Genomic DNA, 16,203 nt, shown 5'->3' with positions numbered 1-16,203 from the left:
GTTTTGACTGGATAAAGCCTGTTGTTTATAACAAATTAAAATATATTAACAGTAGGCTAGTTATCAGACTCTGCAAACAATATGATTCTCAAAACAGATGAACCAGGTGTGATCCCTGCCTTGACAGTTCAGTCTGCGGCTGCTCATTAACCCTTGAAAAGTTCACACATCTGTGGTCAGAGAGACACCCATCGCACTTGTCATAAATGACAAATCATCAGTGTTTTTAATAACAAAACACATGTTTTAGGTTTTAAACACTGAAATGCACATTAGTACTAGCAAGACCAGTTCATAGAAAATGCAACGGTTGTCTGTGAAATAATCATATTAAACTTAATCTCACAACATGCTGTATTCACTTCATACAGTACACACATTGTGTGCATAATTAGTCATTTTGTGCTGTGCGTAGTTGTACTTTTGTGCATGCGGGTCAGTTTAGGACATGATCTGTTCCCATTGGAAATCTGATATTGGCCAAATTTAAGACAGCGATGTGAACAGCTATGCGAAAAAAAAAAAATCCAATATGAGGAAAAAAAATCTGATTTGAGCATTAAGCCTCGCAGTGTGAACATAGCCAATGTGTCTCCATTTGTGTGTTTGCCTTATGATGTGCACTATAAGTAGGGCATCCAAATCGGGAATATTCAGAACACACTTTATCAGTGAGTCAAGAAGTTATTCAACAAATTAAGTACTTAAATGTACAGTAGAATCAGGGCCGGAGTGGGACTCCTTTTCAGCCCTGGAGTTTTAAGCCTCAGACCGGCCCACCTCAGTTTATGACTGACTATATTAAAATAAGGTCATTTCCAAATCAGTTTCTAATGTCACTATCATGTCTTTTTTTTTGGGAGAAAACAGCTGCTTTAGAACTTCAAATGTTCAACAACCCTAACAGTATTATATGTCTTAACAATAAACATGAAAAAAATTAATTACTTAGTCGAGGATCGAACTAGGGTCAGCAACGTCGTAACCTAATGTGCGACCCACTGGACCACAACCTATAAATACAGTAGTGACTCATCTGACTCATTAACCTGCAGGCTGCATCTTGCCCACGAAGCTGCGAGAAAATAGATAAAAAGAGCGGAGCTGCGGTAAAATAATGAATAAAAAGGCTGCGGTCAAGTAAATAAATAAATTAATTTAAAAAATGTGACTGCTGAGAGCAACAGATTCTGGAGCTAGGGAAACCGGCCCTCGCGGCCAAAAAACAGATCGGCCCACCGGGAATTCTCCCGGTCCTCCCGATTAGCCAATCCGGGCCTGAGTAGAATGTTGCCCTTTCATGTGGTTGTAACATTTTTAAGCATTAATCACTTTTAATTGGCAGTGTTTGAATGCTGGTCATGCTTTATTTTAACGTCTTACTATTTACAAAATAAGTTTTAGCTCAAAAAACGACAAATTTGCTGCTGATTAATAGTTAGTAAGGTAGTAGTTGGAAATCATACTTTATAAGTAATAATAAACAACATTATGTAATATAAAAGGTAGGTAAAAAACTAATTAGTATTTAAACTATAAGTGTAACCTATTTTTTATAGGGAAATACAAAAGGTGTAAAATTTAGATAAGCTTAAAGAAACTCTTTAGTTTGACAACTCTTACAAAAGCTTATTACACTGTTATACATCGACTAAATGATCATAACATTAATTTTAATCCATCAGCAAGATACCATTGAATCTTGTGGAAACACCTCCTGCTTCTATAATCAGATGCTTTCTTATCTCCTGTTTCCTAACTACTGTATTTAACAGGAATGTTTGCGACGCATATTTACATGTTCATCTAAACATCCCCCTGAGCAGAAGTGTGTAGATGACATATAGATATTTGTTATCAGTATATTGATATGAAGGTATTTCCTACTTATTTTACCCTCTAATCAAATAAATACTAGTGTAGTTCATTTTACTTGACATGTATTGTATGCAGTAATGCACAAATGAGTCGCCATATTGTGCACATGCTGCAGGAGTAGTTGTATGGAAGTGTTCTGGAGAGTAAATTCTTGACCTTTCTCTCTGTCTGTGAAGCAGTGGCATTTTATACTGATTGGATCTGAAGGTTGAGAAATGAAAATTGCAGACAGAAAACAATACAGACAAATTGCCTTCCCGCTCACAAAAGCAACAGATTTGGCCATTTGCCGCAGTGGTAAATCAGAAGGACAGTTTTACTACCCAATTGTCTCGGCCAGTTGAATAAAACGAACAAAAGTTCTAAGAATTGACATTTTAGTAGTTTGAAAAAATATAACTTATAAGAAATAATCGATAGAGAACAATGTCTGTAAAATAGCAGAAAATATACTGGCAGTTTATTAGAAGGTTTTTGTATCGTAATATACAACACCAACCCAGACAATATATCACCTAAAACTATTAAAATTTGTTAATAAAATATTTTTTTCAAACTTTTCAAGGTTAAAAATTGTTGGAAGAAAGGTCAAGGTCCCACAATGCCTTTCAAAGCATAAATAAATGGGGAAAAATAAAAACATGAATCACAAAATACGGAAAACTTTTAATTTGTGGATATTTTTTACAGTGTAGATTTAAACAGTTTAAGTTTACCTCCTTGTTTACCTTACTTGTATTTGTAGGAGTGCCTGCTGCCCGCTTCATTTTTAAGCAAGATGCTAATGGTCTAATCTGATTCAATGATTTATGCTAAGCTAAGCTAAAAGTGCTCCTGTCGGACTTGTAGAACGGCTGAATGTATTAAAAAATGGTAAATCTCAACTGTTTAACTGTTTACCAAAATGAGCCTATTTTTATTTTTCTATATATTTTCCTTTAGGAGGCGGCACAGTGGCTCAGTGGTTAGCACTGTCACCTTAGAGCAAGAAGGTCGCTGGTTCAAGTCCCAGGTGGGTCAATTGCATTTCTGTGTGGCGTTTGCATGTTCTCTCTGTGTTTGCGTGGGTTTCCTCAGGGTGCTCCAGTTTCCCCCGCACTCCAAAGATATGCGCTATAGGGGAATTGGATGAACTGGCTGTAGTGTATGAGTGTTGATGTGAATAAGAGTGTGTATAGGTGTTTCCCAGTATTGGGTTGCTGCTCTGAACCAGCTAATCAAGCTCTTTTTAGGTATAGAATCTAAGGAGGTGTGTTGAAGAAAGTTGGAACTAAACTTTGCAGGACACGGGCCCTCCAGGACTGAGTTTGGGCATCCCGGGTCAAATCTGATTTAATAATTAATGCTAAGCTAAGCTAAAAGTGCTCCTGTTGGACTTGGAGAATGGCTGGATGTCTTAAACTATGGTAAATCTCAACTGTTTATTGAGATGCTAATGGTCTAATCTGATTCAATGATTTATGTTAAGAAAGTAGCTGGTTTGAGTCCCGGCTGGGTCAGTTGGCATTTCCGTGTGAAGTTTGCATGTTCTCCCTGTGTTGGTGTGGGTTTCCTTAGGGTGCTCCAGTTTCTCCCACAGTCCAAAGATATGCGCTATAAGTGAGATGGATGAACTTAATTGGCTGTAGTGTATGAGTGTGAGTATGAATGAGAGTGTGTATGGGTGTTTTCCAGTATTGGGTTGCCGCTGCAAGGGCATCCACTGCGTAAAAAAATATATATACTGGAAAAGTTGGTTGTTCATTCTGCTGTGGTGATTTGATAAACGAATGTCCCTTTAAGGGAATATAGCATCATATTATTTTGCAACCATTCATTTAGAATGTCAAATTGCACTGAAAGAACGTTTTCTCATAACATTGAGATAAATGTAAACTAACATTGTGAGCACGTTCCCTGTAAATCGGGTTACAGCTCATACAATAAAACCTGATTAATTTCTCCTGCAAAAATTTGATTAATCTATTTCAATTTGCTGCATTCCTCAGCTGATATACAAATGATGAATGCAGATCTTGTGGCAAATTAATTGCTCGTTATCTTTATATCAGTTTAATTTACTTTAGCACATCGGTTGTGTTTTCTGTGCGCTTTCCAGGGATGGTTTTGAATGTGAATTGTGCTGTGGGGTTTGTGGCGGTCTCCCCGCTGTTTGTTTTTATGGCGTGCATGTCAATCACGAAATCTCTCTGACAGCTGCACAGTTATTCATGAGAGAAGTCAATAGGAAGGAGTGTTCGTGCACTTCCACTTGCATTAGCTGGCACTCTTTAATTAAAACCGAGGGGTCAGTTCAAAATCCCGTGCTTTGGGTGAGATGTATTTAAGACTAAGCCTAAGAGAGGAAATTCAAGCATGGGCCAGGCCCTATTGATCCCAGGTCAGTCTGAAAGCACACTCACGCTCATATAAATACACAAGTTCAGTCACAAGGGACAATGTGGTCAATTTGTTGTATTGAAGGTAAAAGGGGTGGGATGGAAAAAGCTTTTAAGGACATTAAAAGATTGTCCAGTGCCCAGGGACAGGAGTGAAGACTGATTCACTGTTTATCAAATACTGTTTTACCTTTAAAACGTGTTATTAGTTTAATGGAATGAAATACAAATTTTCTAAGACTAAAGACAGTAAAAAAGTCTCACAAAAAAGCAGAAATAGTGATTATAATGCGATTTTAGCATGATTTGTTGAAGACACCCATTTAAATGTCATTCAGCTTAACAGCAGTTTATACTAAAATGTCAGCAGTTGTTGAAAATCATACTCAAGTAAAAGTACCATTACTTGCCCAAAAATTTAGTGCGAGTAAAAGTATCTGTTGTAAAGTTTACTCAAAGCATGAGTAAAATGTAGCCCTTTTAAACATACTCAAGAATAGTGAATATTACACTGTGATGTGTGTGAAAACGTAATATTCTGTAGTGAATTTAGCTATTAGTCGATTTCAGGGTGCTTTCACACCTGTGAATCGATTCAGTTGTTCCGAAACAAAGATTACAAATGTTACATTGTTGCTCTTTGCTCTTGGAGCGGTTCGCTTTCACACTGCAAAGTTTCTAATCGTACCAGAAGAGCTAAAACAAGTCACGTGCGAGTAAACTTTCGTCACATTGGTCAGAGTGTCATAGTCAGGGTTTATTTTGCAGCGTCCCGCTCAGCTGTCAGGAGAGGTGGTGGTTTGGTGGTGATTGACAAGGTGCGCACGCGCGAGACGTGTCTGAGAAGAGATGCGGTGGGGAGGGGGTGAGAAGGGTGCGCGACGATGCCTATTTGAGGACCGGGAGGGAGAAGCGAGATTACAGGGAGATCATTACTCGTTTGCGGGCATCCGGAGACTTCCCGCCCTACTCATAATTCTCTCTTCATATAGCCGTATGCCTATTACATATCCATAAAACACTGATATAACCGCGCTCGGATCAGATCACTTTCTCACTGTCATCGAACCACCCCAGGGTTCGTTTCAATCGAGCCGAGACCACCTCACTCAGGCGGTCTCGGAGCGATTACTTTGGCGCGGAACAGAGTGCGATTGGCCTGTTCACATATGCCAAACGAACCGCGCTAACTGGGCAAAAGGGATAAGTTCCGAAACAAAAGAATTTTACTACTACTCCAACAAGAAAAAATAAAGTAGTAAATGCAGTTAGAAGAAAATCAGTGGAGTAAAAGTACAGATACAGCACTAAAAATCTGTGAAAACAGATTTTTAAAACTACTTAGTAAATTACACACACACACACAAACACACACACACACACACACACACACACACACACACACACACACACACACACACACACACACACAAACTACTCAATTACAGTAATATGAGTATTTGTAATTTGATACTTCACACTACTAAATATCAGGTACAGAATTCCGAATTATTAAACCCTCCTTTTTAAAAGTATTTCCCAAATGATGTTCAACAGAGCAAGGAAATTTCACAGTATGTCTGATAATATTTTTTCTTCTGGAGAAAGTCTTATTTGTTTTATTTTGGTTAGAATAAAAGCATATTTTAATTTTTAAAAAGCTTTTTTAAAGTCAATATTAGTAGCCTCTTTAAGCAATTTCCCCCCCGATAGTCTACAGAACAAACCATCGTTATACAATAACTTGCCTAGTTAACATGCCTAAAAAAAACAGGGGGGCTAATAATTCAGGGGGGTTAATAAGTTAATAATTCTAACTTCAACTGTATATTTAGAACATAAATAAGTTGATGATATTTTGTAATTGTTGACTTCCATAGTATTTTGTGTGAACTATCCCTTTAAGGATCACAGTGCAGCCCCAAAATACTAATTCATTTTTATTTTAAATATTTATATTTTGTCACTATCCTTTAAAGCAATAGATTTTACTTCATTTTAAGTTTGTAATAATCCATTTAGCTTTGAAAATTGACTATGCTTACCAAGTAATTTTTTTTTGTTCTTAATTATTTAATAAATATTAATTATATAATAAATGTAATAATTTTAATTACTATCAAACATTTTTAAACTACAAATTTACGTTTATTTTACAAAAATTCATTGAAATTTCTTAATCAAATGGATTTTGACGCATCGAATGAAATGTCTTTCACCGATGGAAACTACAAAACCCAAGAAGTTAAGGTAACTCAAACCATTTGAGGAAACCGATTGCAACAAACCATTTAAGTTCAAAAACTAATCCTAATGAGTACTGTGAACTTAATCCATTTGAGTAAACAAAGCAATTTAAGTACAGTAAAACCCAATAAATGAGTAGAATTCAAACCCAGTACTGTAAAACACAATAAGTAAAGGCAACTCAAACCGTTTGAGGAAACCGATTGCAACAAACCATTTGAGTTAAGCTAATCTATATGAGTACTGGTAACTTACTCCATTTAAGTTGAAGTATTGAGGTGTTTAATTAACTCATTACCTTAATCACTGAATTCAAAACTCTTTTCAAATGAGTAGAATTAACTTTCAGTCAATTTTGTGTAAACTTCACTCATTTTATTTGATAAAGTTGACTTGGGTTTTGCAGTGTACTGATTTGCATGAATACTTAAATAAGTGAAGTTATCATGCAAATTAAAAAAAAATAATAATAATAGGCCAGCGTTACATTTCTAGCATATATTGAACATGCATTTCATATAAGTCATAGTCATAATTTCATGAATCTGAAGTCATACATTTAAAGTTCTGCAGCATTTGTCCCCCAACACTGTTGAGTTTGATCCAGAGGTAGCAGACAGTGGCATGAAGCCAGAAGCAGCTCAAGGTCACCCATTCACTGCAGCAGATCACACACACACTGATGTGCATTATCATATTACAACGACTTTAATTGCATGCGTTCGAGAATAGCATCAAATCGAAATCCCATACAACACATCTGATCATCTCTGCTGAATGCAGTAACCTTAATGTCACATTCAGATTACAGTCAAGATATTAACATGTGAAAGACTGACAAAAGCCAGTGTGCGCAGATACAGTCTCCACTTTTACATTCTGCCATCATTGGATGGTGCCCCTCTTGTTACTATGGCGACAGGCACCTGATGACATCACTCAGACTGAGGAATCACTGGCGCTGGGCCACAGATGTGATGTCATGCCTGTGGGCTTTTCTAAATGATCCACAGCTGAGGTGGAAAGACAAAGCAATGACTCAGCGTTTAACAGACTGAGGTGGTGCAAATAATTTAAATTCATCACTATAATTAAAAAAACAAACCTTCAGTTACCTTATTTAAAAGAGTGAGTAAACCTGTTGCCTTAAATACAAGTTGACTTTACTTATAAAGTAACTAAACCCTAAACTCAGATCTGTTCATTTGACTGTTGATCACCGCAGTTGGTTGATGGGAAATTGCTACAGCATGTGGTTGCTAGGCTGTTCTTGGTGATTAGGTTGTTGGTATGTATTGTGGTTGCTAGGCTATTCTTGGTGGTTGTTAGGGTTGTGGCTAAATGGTTGCATTTGGTGGTTGGGTAGTATTTACATGGTTAGTAAATGTGTTACTATAAGGTTCTTGATCACTATGTTCTGGGAGGTTGCTAGGCTGTTACTACAATATGTGGTTTCTAGGTTGTTTTAGTGGTTGTTAGGGTGTTAGGTGGTTGCATTGTGTGTTAAGAGTGGTTAGGTTATATTTAAATGGTTACTAAATGTGTTGCTATTGGGTTCTTGGTCACTGTTTAGGGTGGTTGCTTGGATGTTGCTACAATATGTGGTTTTTATGTTGTCTTTAGTGGTTGTTAGGGTGTCACTAAGTGGTTGCATTGGGTGTTCTGGGTGGTTGGGTAGTGTTTAGATGGTTACTAAATTGACTGTTGATCATGCAGGTGGTTGATAGGATATTGCTACAATATGTGGTTTCTAGGCTGTTCTTGATGGTTGTTAGGGTGTTGCTAGGTGGTTGCATTAGGTGTTCCGGGTGGTTGGATAGTGTTTAGATGGTTACTAAATTGACTGTTGATCATGCAGGTGGTTAATAATAAATTGCTACATTATGTGGTTAGTGTTAGTGTTGTTGCAAGATGGTTGCATTCTTGGTCACTATGTTCTCGGTGGTTGCTAGGATGTTGCTACAGTATGTTGTCTTTAGTGGTTGTTAGGTTGTTCTGGGCGTTTGGGTAGTATTCAGATGGTTTCTAAATGCTATTGGGTTCTTGGTCACAATGTTCTGGGTGGTTGCTAGGATGTTGCTACAATATGTGGTTTCGAGGTTGTTCTTGGTGGTTGTTGGGGTGTTCCTAAATGGTTGCATTAGGTGTTCTGAATGGTTGGATAGTATTAAGATGGTTATTAAATTGACTGTTGATCACTGCAGGGGGTTGATGGGAAAATGCTACAATATGTGGTTTCTAGGCTGTTCTTGGTGTTTTTGGGCGGTACTAGGTGGTTGCATTGCATGTTCTGTGGTTAGGTCATATTTAAATGGTTGCTTAATGTGTTGCTATAGGGTTCTTGGTCACTATGTTCTGGCTGGCTGCTAGGATGTTGCTACAATATGCTGGTATACAATTTAGTGGTTGTTAGGGTGTTGTGGGTGGTTGGGTAGTATTTCGATGGTTATTTAATGTATTGTTATTAGGTTCTTGGTCACTATGTTCTAGGTGGTTGCTAGGATGCATTGGGTGTTCTGGGTGGTTGGGTAGTATTTAGATGGTTACTAAATTGACTGTTGATCATCACTAAAGTTGGTTGATGGAAATTGCTACAGTTTCTAATTTTTAGTGGTTGTTTGCGTGTTGCTAGGTGGTTGCATTGTGTGTTCTGTGTGGTTGTATTTAGTTGGTTACTAAATGTGGTCAGTATGTTCTGGTTGGTTGCTAGGATGTTGCTACAATGTGTGGTCTCTAGGTTGTTTTTTGTGGTTGTTAGGGTGTTGCTAGAAAGTTGTATTGTGGGTTGTTGGGTTGTATTTAGATGCTTACTAAATGGGTTCTTATTAACTTTGTTTTGGGTGAATTTATATTAAGTTTAACTCAATATTTTTTGTACAGTGTGGGTGTTTAATAAATGTGTTGCCCATGGCCATAAGCATGTTCTGGATGGTTGCTAGGTTGTTGCTACAATATGTGGTTGCTAGGGTTTTGCAGTTTGTGTTTGCAAATGGTGTTCTTATCCACACTCTTCTGTGTTTTTATTGGAGTTACTGATAAACTAATTGACAAGAGTAAGCACTGTCTCTTTACTACTCTCAGCTTTAAAGTTTTTCCCCTGTTTATCTCTTATTGTATCCATCTGTGCTGACCTTTAGATCCTGGGATATTTCATAAGACAGTAACCGTTGTTTCTTCTTGTTTTAATTTGGAACTCCATGGATCATAAAGTGTTTGTTCTGTTCTGTGGGTGTACAGTGTCACCAAGGGCAGACCCGCTAATATGCTCCCAGAGTCTCCCTTCAATTTCACACTCCATTTCCTGTTGAGCCCACAGCCATTAATACCACTATCTGTGACACCCTGGAAAATGAAATTTCATGTTAACAAAAGAAATGTCTTTTTGATGTACCACCATAATAAGGATCTGTCCTTAAACTTTAAACTTATAAGTTAATATTATCTTCCAACTGAAAGTCCATCTGCCAGACCAAGATTAGTAGAGCAAGCCATAACAAATCGAGTCAAAATTCATCATAAAATCGAAAATCAGCCAATCAGAAAAAAAAAAAAAAAATGATAGTAAGCATTTTTCTCTTAAAATAAATAATACATATATTTTTTACATTGCACAGTAACAGCTAATTATAATGTACTGAAAAATGAAATGATGAAACTTTATAATAAGATTGTATATGTTAAAGGGAACTTATTTTACCCCCTTTTCAAGATCTAAGATAAGTCTTCATTGTCTTTAGAATGTGTCTATAAAGTCTCAACTCCAAACACCCATCAGACTATTCATTATACCTTTCAGAACATTGGAATTTTCAGCTCTAAGCATCTTGTAGCTGTTTTTGTGGCCTGTGTCTTTAATTCTCCCCGCCCACCGCTCCCAGATGCCTGTCAATGTGCCTCAATCTCAGCCTGGCTGCATCAGATAAACAGCACAATGACAGACATGAATGAAGCAGATCTCATGTAATGTTTGATTCACAAACAATGTCATTACAAATTTTACGCCTGCACACACACACACACACACACACACACACACACACAGCGGACCCACACAAAGCGCGCATGTTTAACTTTGCACTGTTTTTGCACTGCAAATGTGACAGGATACCCATTAATATCCACTGCTATATGGACATCCGTTATGCTAATGTACAAAATAAACCTGATTTAACGTCCACAAATCGGTACTGAAGCATCTTCTTTTATAATTGTTCTGACATGCGGCTGTGGTGATAAAGACGATAAAATTGCTGTAATTCATTATAAACGTTTTTTTTTTTTTAATTTTAAACTTGTAAAACTCATTCTTGATCACATTTGATGATGATTGATGATTACAGAGAGCTCAACAGATCTTTTAATCTTGGTTGCTTTGCGCACGTCATGTCTTGTTGATATGATTATGCGCATTACTACTGAGACATGTTAATAAGTGGCTGTCAATCAATTTGGTGGGCGGGGAAACAACATTTTTACGTTACGTTGCGGTTAGCCTCATAATGGGAGGGATTTGGATTCTATTTTAACGTCAGAAAAAAAAAGACTTATTATCTTTAAATCACCACAATATGACTGTGGACACACTATACCTCCACACAGTTCTGTCCAAACAGCTTACAAAGGATGATTTTCATCATAGAGTAGGTGCCCTTTAATGTTAACAGTTTTCTAGAGTTTACAGTAACTTACTGTAAATCAATTACAGCGAAATACTGTATTCACATTTACAGCACTGTTTATCTTGCTGAATATGCATTTGCAGTATTGTATGTATGTCTTTACTGTAAAATATACAGTAATTTTCACAATGCAACTTTTAAACTGCAACTTTTGCAATGCAACTTTTACTGCATAACTGTCTTACAGTAGTTTACATTACAGTTAAATACTGTTTAATTTACAAAAATTGTTAACAGTTTAGCTAAGGATTTTACTAACATCAGTAATAAAAAATAGATTTATTACAGTATTTATTAATCTTATTAATCAGTATTTATTAACCTTTATTAATAGTAATATAGTTGTTTATGTTAGCTTACTGTGCATGAACGTTAACAAACATAAGTTTGGATTTCAATAATTTCAATAAAAGTTTAACTATAATAATAAATGCTTTACAAGTATTGTTAATGATTAGTTCATGTTAGTAAATATACTAATGAACATGAATTAATAAAGCATTATTGCAAAGTAGGACTGAAAAATGTGTATTATCACTCACTGTAAATAAATACTGTTCTAATTTTTTTGTTGAATCAAATGATATTTACTATTCATCTCAACTTACATCAGTCAAACTGACTAAAAATATTAAGTTGCAAATAAAAGCAACCTGATTAACTTAATAAAATAAGTTAAAGTAGCATAAAAGCTTTTGTTGTGATGACTTTTTGCAATTTTTTTACAGTGTAAAAATCAACATGGGTGGCACAGTGACTCAGTGGTTAGCACTGTCGCCTCACAGCAAGAAGGTTGCTGGTTCAAGTCCCGGCTGGGCCAGTTGGCATTTCTGTGTGGAGTTTGCATGTTCTCCCGGTGTTGGCGTGGGTTTCCCCCACAGCCCATACAGTTGCAGTACAGGTGAATTGGATGAACTATTATATATTGGCCGCAGTGTAAGAGTGTGTGAATGTGTATGGGTATTTCCCAGTACTTTGGCAATCTGCTGCATAAAACATATGCTGGAATAGTTGGCAGTTCATTCCGCTGTTGCGAGCCCTGATAAATAAGGGACTAAGCCGAAGGAAAATAAACGAATAAATTAATTAAGGAAGAATTAACATTCATTCAGTCATTTTCCTTCAGCTTAGTCCCTTTGTCCACAGCGTAATGAACCGCCAACTTATCCAGCATATGTTTTATGCAACATATACCCTTTCCCAGTATTGGGAAATACCCCTACACACTCATACACTACAGACAATTTAATTCATCCAATTCATTTATAGCACATGTCTTTGGACTGTGGGGGAAATCGGAGCACCCGGAGGAAACCCACACCAACATGAGGAGAACATGCAAACTCCACACAGAAATCCCAACTGACCCAGCCAGGACTCGAACCAGCGACCTTCTTGCTGTTCCGTGACACTGAGACACTGTGTTGCCCAATCAACATTCAAAAATAATGTAATTTTTTGTTTTACAACTTCCTAATTCTAAAACATGTAATAAAATGTGCTTAATTTGTCATGTTATGTAAAAAAAAAGCCCTGTGTTACGCTATGTCATGTTCACCACGTAACATTGAAAGGAAATTAATAACCACTGCATGCTGCTATGCTTTAGAACCATAACGTAAAGATAACAAAGTGGCATGAAATTAGATAGCAGATTAGATTGCTGTTTTGACCAGTTGTGATAAGCACAGCCTTTTACAGAGCCCTGGGAGTTTTAAAGCTTTTAGACTTAAAGTGGTTATCGTGCAGTCCAATCTCCGGCGGTTAAATAGCCTGTCAGAGAGAGTTACTGCAGTGCTGGAGTGACATTATTCTGGGATGAAATGAGAGAGGGAAGACCCCAGCCTTTGTAGGACAGCATTAGGAGGACACGTATGCTTACGTGCGCACACACACACACATAACATGCCTCATCTGGTCTCCCGGTGGGCTGTGCAAGGGCTCAGCTGTTGTTCAAGCAGAGGAGTTTCTTATTATCTCACACAGACACACACACACAAACACACACACACACATATATATATATATATTTAGTTTACGAGGATTCTCCATTAACATTTATTGTACTTTATACTGTAAAAACTGCTCATTGTGGCACAGTGGCTGAGTGGTTAGCACTGTCGCTTGACAGAAAGAAGGTCGCTGGTTCGATTCCCGACTGGGCCAGTTGGCATTTCTGTGTGGAGTTTGCATGTTCTCCCTGTGTTCACATAGGTTTCCTCCAGGTGCTCCGGTTTCCTGCACAGGAGACCCATGCCAACAAGGGGAGAGCATGCAAACCTCACACAGAAATGCCAAGTGACTCTGCCGGGACTCGAACCAGCGACCTTCTTGTTGTGAAGCAACGGTGCTAGAAATTCTTCACTTTTATAATGCTGTTGTAGTGGTCAGCATAATGGTTTTAAAGGTTCTCCAATAAAAAATAGCCATGGTGTTCTGGGTGGTTGTATGAATGTTGTTCGGTGGTTGCCGTTGGCATTGCTGTGGTTACTAGGGCATTTCTTTGCTGGTTATTAGGTGGTTGTTATGGTTTTGTGTCACCACAGGTTGGAGTCTAGGTTGTTGCTAGGGTGTCCTTGGTTGTTACTTATGTGTTGTTAGAGACGACAATAGTTATCAGCCAATATACTGTAATTATTCTGCATGTTCTTGATGTACATTGTTCAACATGCATTCCAGCAGCATGCAAGATCAAGTGATGAGAAATGTTAATGTTGTGCACAGAAAAATATGTCCTCATGTGAAATACAGAGGGAAGGCGCAGTTCTGAGGCTCTGTGGGTTGTTCTGGCTCAATCCCAACCATATGGGACCACTGTAGATCTGAAACTAGCAGAGTCATTCAGCGACTCCTTAGGGGACAAATACTAAACAGTTGCACTCTGGTATTTGAGAAAATACATATTCGAGTTCTCCTTTTTGAGCTTTGATGTTCACATCACAGTGTTTAACCCTCCTATTGTTTTATACACTATTCACCCTTTGGGTCAAAAATGAGCCGCCATCACTAAACCTCCAAAATAAAACATTTGAATTCAATTTCAATCCTTAAATCTGTAAAACAGGGGGTGATGCGGTGGCGCAGTGGGTAGCACGTTTGCCTCACAGCAAGAAGGTCGCTGGTTCGAGCCTTGGCTGGGTCTGTTTCTGTGTGAAGTTTGCATGTTCTCTCTGTGTTCGCGTGGGTTTCCTCCGGTTTCCACCGTCCAAAGACATGCGGTACAGGTGAATTGGGTAGGATAAAATTGACCGTAATATATGAGTGTGTGTGTGGATGAGTGTGTATGGATGTTTCCCAGGGATGGGTGGCGGCTGGAAGGGCATCCGCTGCGTAAAACATATGCTGGATAAATTGGCGGTTCATTCCGCTGTGGCGACCCCAGATTAATAAAGGGACTAAGTTGAAAAGATAATGAATGAATGAAATCTGTAAAGCAAACTCATTATTCATCACAATTTTGGGAATGCTAAGTTTTCTCTCATCAGTGTAGGGTATGGTATCAATGTTTAATCAGAGGACATCACTTATTTTTGACTAAAGTAAAGGGTATATTTTCTAATGTTAAGATGGATAAATGTAAAAATCTTTTAGCAAGTGTCCAAAAAGTTGATGTGTGTTAGAATGTGCCAGTGATGTAAACATGATTTTATAGCTGGCACATTCTAACACACACCAACTTTTTGGACACTTGCTAAAAGGTTTTTACATTTATGCTTTTAAAGTGTGCATGGTTTAATGTTTTGTTCCAACACTACTTTTATATGTAATGTTTTGGTGAATTATTGAATAATTTAATTGAATTCTTGCAATTTTATTTGACATTTTTGTACAGTCAGCAATGCTGGTTATATTTATGGATAGCAATCAATGCATTTTTTTTTTTCTTTAAAATTGGATCAGCCTGATCTCGAGGAAACCTAACTATTTTATATTTTGTCAGTTTAGTGACTAATTTGTTTTTATGAGTTCAGTCTCACCAACCTCCACCCCTAAACCCAACCATCATTGGGGGAGGAGCAAATCATACTACATTGATCATTTTTTAAAATTTTTATTGTTTGAGTCCCATTTAATTAAAAGAGAGTTTCGGCCCTGAGTTTTGGTTCCTGTTTGCACCAATTATATATATATATATATATATATATATATATATATATATATATATATATATATATATATATATATATATATATATATATAAATATATATAATATTTAATATATATTTGTACAAAATACATATAAAAATGAATTGAGCCAGCGGTTTGCTATTGTTGTTGTTTAAACTCGGACCACAAATTTGTTCTGGGCCTGTGTTTGTTTGCAATTTGGGTTTTGCCCTCAAACAAAACATATCATATCAGATGGAAAATGTTACATCTTATTTGTTATGTGTATTAAATCCCAGTAATTAGGTCAGTAGGCAGAGAGGAAGTGTGCTTTAGTGGCAGTTTAAATGCATTCAACTGCATGAGTGTCTACACACCATAAAGCAATTCAGTCAAATGCATTTGTCTCTTGAAGAGGTTTAAAAGTCTTCAAGCTCCACATAGTTCAGACCCCATTTGCATTTATTGTCTTTTTGACATGTTATTGGATTGACATATAATACTAAGTTTAAACACACTTTGGGAATCTTTATAAGCAGTGTTAGTCCTCTATAAAATATCAGCTAATGTTTAATATGAAGAAACTGTGCATTGGTGAGTTATATTTATGGATGACAATTAATGCATTTTTATCTTTAAAATTGTGCAAATTGTACACATTCATATGAATTAACTCTTGAAACCCCCATAAATTGGGCTGGATGCTCATGTTCAAAGGATAGTTCATTTAAACATTATTATTACCTCATTATTTGTGCTCTCTTGTGTAGTTTTAAACCTGTATGGGGATCTTTCTTCTGTGCTCCATTCAAAAGAAGATATTTTGAAGAATGCTGAATAATTGCACTCTATGACTTCCATAGAATGAAAAATCTATTTCTATTAAAGTCAATGAGTCCCAGCAACCAGCGTT

The 16,203-nt window shown here is 37.0% G+C and overlaps 1 long non-coding RNA gene across 1 annotated transcript in view; it reads left to right on the top strand.

Annotated features, from left to right (window-relative positions):
* LOC141386358 (uncharacterized) overlaps positions 1-16,203 on the top strand; it is a 33,873-nt gene that overhangs the window by 3,496 nt on the left and 14,174 nt on the right. Inside the window, exon 2 of the long non-coding RNA XR_012408212.1 lies at positions 2,821-2,890. This is a non-coding gene — a long non-coding RNA (uncharacterized lncRNA). The remainder of the gene's footprint in view (positions 1-2,820; positions 2,891-16,203) is intronic.

Source organism: Danio rerio, chromosome 6 (genome assembly GCF_049306965.1).
Source record: "Danio rerio strain Tuebingen ecotype United States chromosome 6, GRCz12tu, whole genome shotgun sequence".
Taxonomy (NCBI): Eukaryota; Metazoa; Chordata; class Actinopteri; order Cypriniformes; family Danionidae; genus Danio; species Danio rerio.
This window is presented reverse-complemented; position numbering and strand designations above follow the sequence as displayed.